The sequence below is a fragment of the Ictidomys tridecemlineatus genome, chromosome 1 (genome assembly GCF_052094955.1).
Source record: "Ictidomys tridecemlineatus isolate mIctTri1 chromosome 1, mIctTri1.hap1, whole genome shotgun sequence".
Lineage (NCBI taxonomy): Eukaryota > Metazoa > Chordata > Mammalia > Rodentia > Sciuridae > Ictidomys > Ictidomys tridecemlineatus.
The window spans coordinates 230,394,174-230,400,309 of NC_135477.1; the positions used below are offsets into that span (position 1 = coordinate 230,394,174).

General features: G+C 37.8%; 1 pseudogene; it reads left to right on the forward strand.

Moving 5' to 3' along the window:
* Positions 1–4,144: 4,144 nt before the first annotated feature.
* Positions 4,145–5,336, forward strand: LOC144366874 (glyceraldehyde-3-phosphate dehydrogenase pseudogene; annotated as a pseudogene).
* Positions 5,337–6,136: the final 800 nt, after the last annotated feature.

Here is a 6,136-nt window from a genome sequence, read left to right on the forward strand (position 1 = left end):
TACACGAATTCAAACATTCAGATAATAGAACATTGTATTTCAACAATAAGTAACTGGCAGCAAATAGAGAAGAAGGGTTTTAATATAAAATATATATCAATCCAATGTAGAGTTAGCAGAAATAAGAGAGAAGCAAGTGCAAGGTACAAAGATATTAGGGTGTTAAAATAAGGAACCAAAGTGAAAATGAGAACTGAAGGGAAAAGGAAAATATAGGAGAACTATCTTCCACAGATATATGCTAAATGCCCCCATTTCTCTAATATAAGTCATAGACTTAATAAGGAAACTTGGGCATAAGTAGATTTGTATATTGTAGAAATAAATATTCCTGAATATAGTTCAGTTGATTATAATATATAACTTTATCAACATTAAAAATCAATCTTTTTATTTTCAATGCTTATTTTTACTTTTTGTCAAATAATGCAAAAGAATGACAATATAGGGCATCTTTAAGAGGAGGTTTTAGAGCCCACTGGCTTGGGTGAACTCCAGTAATGTGGCAAGGTCATGGTCTCCTGGAAGAAGAAGATACCAATGCTGATTCCCAATTGGGATGATATTGGAATTCAAATGTCATGTTGTCATGTATCACAACAGTACTGTGTAAATGAAGAGTTAGCAAGAAATTTAAAACTTACTTCCATGGATGGCTGTGTATTTATATACACAAAGACATATTGAGTACCTATAGGAATCCAGAAAAGAAGAAGAACATTATGGAAAGCACTTTGGGGCAGCTAACACAACTGTCAATTTCTTAATTTTCTTAACCATGTGTAGTATCACCACCCTCAAATATGGGCTGGACTTATTTTCTCACTTTTAACCAAGAAAATGCAATAGAAGTGACATAATTACGAATATAGCATAGCAGAAAAGATGCCATTTTACTTCCGAGATTGAGTTACAAAAGGATCTGATTTTTTTTTCTTGCTTGTTTTCTTTTGTGTGCATGTAGCATGTATAGTTTCTCTCTCTCTCTCTCTCTCTCTCTCTTGAATTAGTTGACCTCAGAGAAGCCAGTTGTCATGTCATGTAGTGGGATGATAGTGGAATTCAAATGTCATGTTGTCATGTATCACAACAGTACTGTGTAAATGAAGAGCTAGCAGGAAATTGAATACAGCCAACAACTTTAACACTGAGTTTAGAAAAAGAAAACCTCCCTTTGGTTGAGCTTGCAGATATGTTCATATACCCACATACTCTGCCAAGAGCATAACTACAAATTATAAAACATCTTGAGGTGGCAGAAAACAGGTAGATGATGCCTGGGTTTCTGAACCTCAGAAAATGTGAGATAATAAATGATCATTGTCTTAGGTTATAAAATTGTGTGAAAATTTGTTATGTAGTGATAGATACAATTAAAACAAAGATATTTTTGATGTATCCATCCATGTGGTAAAGCAAATGCTATGCAGAATTTTCTTCTTCCTCTTTTTCTTTGTGTTCTTTGCCTACCTCATGGTAAACACCAAGAAGATCCACGGAAAACAGGGAAAATGTGGAACTGCCCTAAGATCTTCATGAGGTCAGGAGCTGTACATGAGGAAAACCAAAGACTACAAACATGCAAGAATTTAGCCTTTGTATGAAGTGGAGGAATTTATGCCACCAGAGTTGATAAGGAGGCATCACTTTTTGAGGGCACACCTAGACACTCCAGAGGCACAATATGATTCTTTGCTTATACTTAAAATTGGAGATGCTTCTAAGACCATTAGTAGTAAAAAATATTATCTACTAAAATATGAAACTCATTAAAATGTTTATTCTCCAGAGTGTAATTTTCTCTTGGTAGTTTTTAAAATAAAACATGATCAAAACTTGATTATTTAAATGCAATCTTAGGATCATTCAGGAATAGTAACCCATGTGCTAAAAGTGAGTTAATACAGAAGTCTTTTATAGGGTCATATTTCTTCTGTTAATATCATGTTATTACCAGATTTGTTTGGAAACTATTGCCTTATAAGCTTCCTTTCAAAATAAAGACAATAAGTAAGAAATACAAATTCTACACATTAATAGCCATGGAATTAGAGAAAATTCATTGATGAGAAAGCATTTCCACTGCCTGTTTCTGGCAAAAAAACAAAAACAAAACAAACAAACAAAAAAAAACAGGAGGGGTTACTGAGCACTTACTGAGCATAGGTGAAATAGTCCCCATGATGGTGACTTCCAAATCTGTCTACTCCACCTTTGTTTAAAGATCTCACCACTACAATAGCCTTAATTTTAATTTAAAATAACTTCCACAAAACTTCCTCATTTTTCTCCAGAGGCTAATTTGCTAAGTTTAGTCTTTTTTCCCCTTCCTCCTGATTTTAAATAGTTTAAAAAACACTTAATTTGTAGTTTTCAAATTATTTTTTAACTGATATCAAAGTATCAGTATGTTACTGGTCTTGTGATGCCTGGGTGGCCTCCTCCAATCTTGCTGTCTCTGAGGACAGGAGGTCTGAAGGCCAAGTTGCTCTTCAGGAAGGCTGACTCAAACTGGTTGGATCTAAGATGGGCTTTAGAGTGATGGCCAGGCAGCCGCCAGCCTCATAATAATGAAATACATGAAAACCCACCCCTCACAGCCCATCCTTTCCTTCCTTTCATTTTTTTAAAATTTTTTATCTTATATCTATAACCTGCCTGCCTGCAAGAGAAGGGAAATTAATTTATGAGTTTATTTTCCACTTCTATTCTTGGACAAGAATAAATGCCCTTTTCACTGCTTAGTTGTTGATTTTGTTATTGGTTCCTGAATTTGCAAAAGGGGAAAAAGGAGCCAGATTTGGGGACACAACAATTGGTACAATATCACTTATCAAAGTGATTCAGATTGATATTTCCATACATACAGCATGCACTGATTATATCCAGCTACCTTTTTCCACATTGGCCCTCTATCAACCTCTGGCATCCTTCTTAGTCCCTAGTAATCACTATTGTACTTTCAGGTTGACATTTTTTGTAACCACATGTGAGAGCCCATGAGGTCCTTATCATTCTGTGTCTTGATTATTTCACATAATGTCCTGTGTTTATCTGTGTGAAGATTCAAAATAGCTAAAATACAAAATTAGCCCAGTTCCATTGACAGATGAATTGATATAGAAATTATGGTAAATATATACAAAAGAGTATTATTAAGCTATAAAGAAGAATAGAATCTGTCATTTGCAACAAAATAGATGAAACCCTAATATATTACACATTTTCATTTTTTCAAGAAAAATGGAATATGTAAAACATGAAAATATTATTTTCTGGAGTTTGCAACCAAGTATTATCATTTTACTCACCAGCACATGGTGTTTTCAATTATGATATATAAGTTTTAATTTGATATGCTATGCTTTTGAACACATTAGATCATACTATTTTTTTTCAGCTAAATGTGTCCATGAATGTGATAGCATATTTATAAAATTTAACATATATATCTAATCAAAAACATTACTACAAATTGGCACAAAAATGAGACTATGTGACATTATATAAATCTAGATTCAGATTCTTCCCATGATACATCCTTCAAAGTTTTCAGCTACCAGTATTGTAACCAAAACCGTAGATTTAAATCTTGGGTGACATATGTACCATGGAACACATCATGTGTGAGTCAGCTTTTCAACTCTGACTGAAATATCCAAGAATAACAACATGTAAGAGAAAAGGTTTATTTTGGTTCATGGATTCAGAGACTCAGTGAATGGTGGGATGGTTTCATGCTCTGAGCCAGTGATGAGATGGAACACCATGGTGGAAGGATGAAACTGAGGTAGTCTACTCAGCTCATGGTAACTGGGAGGCAGGGAAAGAAAGGGAAAAAGTCTATAGAGAAGATGAACTCTTCCAGGAAATGCCTCCTCGACCTACCTCCTCCAGCCTTGCCCCACCTGCCTACAGTTACCACCCAGTTAGTCCATTCAAAGGATGATGAACTGATTAGGTTCCATCTCTTATCATCTAATCATTTACACAGAAGCTTTTGAGGAACACTCCATATACAAACCATACCACATCAGAACTGTTCATCAAAAAATGAATCATTTTGGGCTCTCTGCTCCTCCTGGTTTGACAGGAAGCCACCTCTTCCTGTCTCGTGCAGTGCCAGCTGCATCTCTGAGATATGATGGTGAAGGTCTGAATGAATGGATATGTCTTATTGGGCACCTGGTCACCAGGGCTGCTTTCAACTCTGGCAAAATGGATATTTCGCTACCAATGACCCCTTTATTGACCTCAGCTACATGGTCTACATGTTCCAGTACGATTCTACCCATGGTAAATTCCATGGCACAGTCAAGGCTGAGAACGGGAAGCTTGTTATCAATGGAAAGTTCATCTCCATCTTCCAGGAGCAAGATCCAAATGGGGTGATGCTGGTGCTGACTATGTTGTGGAGTCCACTGGTGTCTTCACTACCATGGAGAAAGCTGGGGCTCATTTGAAGGGTGGTGCCGAAAGGGTCATCATCTCTATCCCTTCTGCAGATGCCCCCATGTTTGTGATGGGTGTGAACCATGAGAAGTATGACAGCTCCCTCAAGATTGTGAGCAATACCTCCTGTACCACCAACGGCTTAGCCCCGCTGGCCAAGGTCATCCATGACAACTTTGGCATTGTGGAAGGACTCATGACCACAGTCCATGCCATCACTGCTACTCAGAAGACTGTGGATGGCCCCTCTGGGAAACTGTGGTGTGATGGCCGTGGGGCTTGCCAGCATATCATCCCTGCATCCACTGGTGCTGCCAAGGCTGTGGGCAAGGTCATCCCTGAACTGAATGGGAAGCTCACTGGCATGGCTTTCCGTGTGCTCACTCCCAATGTGTCAGTTGTGGATCTGAACTGCGGCCCCCTGAAAGCTGCCAAATAAGATGACATCAAGAAGGTGGTGAAGCAGGCATCAGAGGGGCCCCTCAAGGGCATCCTGGGCTACATAGAGGACCAGGTTGTCTCCTGTGACTTTAATAGTGATACCCACTCTTCCACTTTTGATACTGGGGCCGGCCGGCATTGCCCTCAATGACCACTTTATTAAGCTCATTTCCTGGTATGATAATGAATTTGGCTACAGCAACAGGGTCCACATGGCTTCCAAGGAGTAAGAGTCCCTGGACCACCTGCCCCAGCAAGTACACAGGAAGAGAGAGGCCCTCAGCTGCTGGGGAGTCCCTGCCCCTAACTCAGTCCCTCAGCACACTGAGAATCTTCCTCCCTCCCAATTTCCATCCTAGATCCCCTCAAGAAGGGGAGGGGCTTAGGAAGCCCTACTGTCACATACCATCAATAAAGTTCACTGCACCCAGCCAAAAAAAAAAAAAGAATCATTTTGCCTGGAGCAGTGATACACACCTGTAATCCCAGCAGCTAGCAAGGCTGAGGCAGGAGGATTATGACTTCCAAGCCAGCCTCAGCAAAAGTGAGGTGCTAAGCAAGTCAGTAAGACACTTCTCAAAAATGAAATACAAAATAGAATTGGAGATATGGTTCAGTGGTTGAGTGCCCCTGAGTTTAATCTCTAGTACCCCCCCTCCAAAAAAAAGTCACTTTCCTTTATTATAAAAGTCTATGATGCATTAAAGTTTTGATTATTTATCAACTTAATTTGTATTTTATGGATTTTTATATCATAAAAATCAACCTTAAATTCATATCTAGTTCTGCACCCTGGAAGCATCTCAAATAGTCTTTCTTCAGGGAATATAGGTTTTATTCCTTCTTTTGGAAGCACAAATCAGGTACAATAAAAATAAATAATCATAGATTCTAACAGAATATTTTTAAAAAAGGAAGCCAGTATGAGAGTCAGTGGGATTGTTATGTAAAGAAGGTGTAAATGAAGTTCTTTTACATAAAAAGAAATTTTAAAAAGGCTAAATAGATCCCCCACAATTGTATTGCTAGAAGAAAATGTCAGAGAAATTCAATACTTGGATCTATCCTTGAAATGGGCAATTAGCAATATCATAGTGATTGGGGAAATGCTTTTGTCAATGATTTATACCTTAATATGAATTAATCACTTAGGACTAAAAACATCAAAATGTTCTTATTAAGCCATCAACCAACTTTTTAAAAATATGTAATTCATGTTAGCTGGTACTTGCATCACATTTTA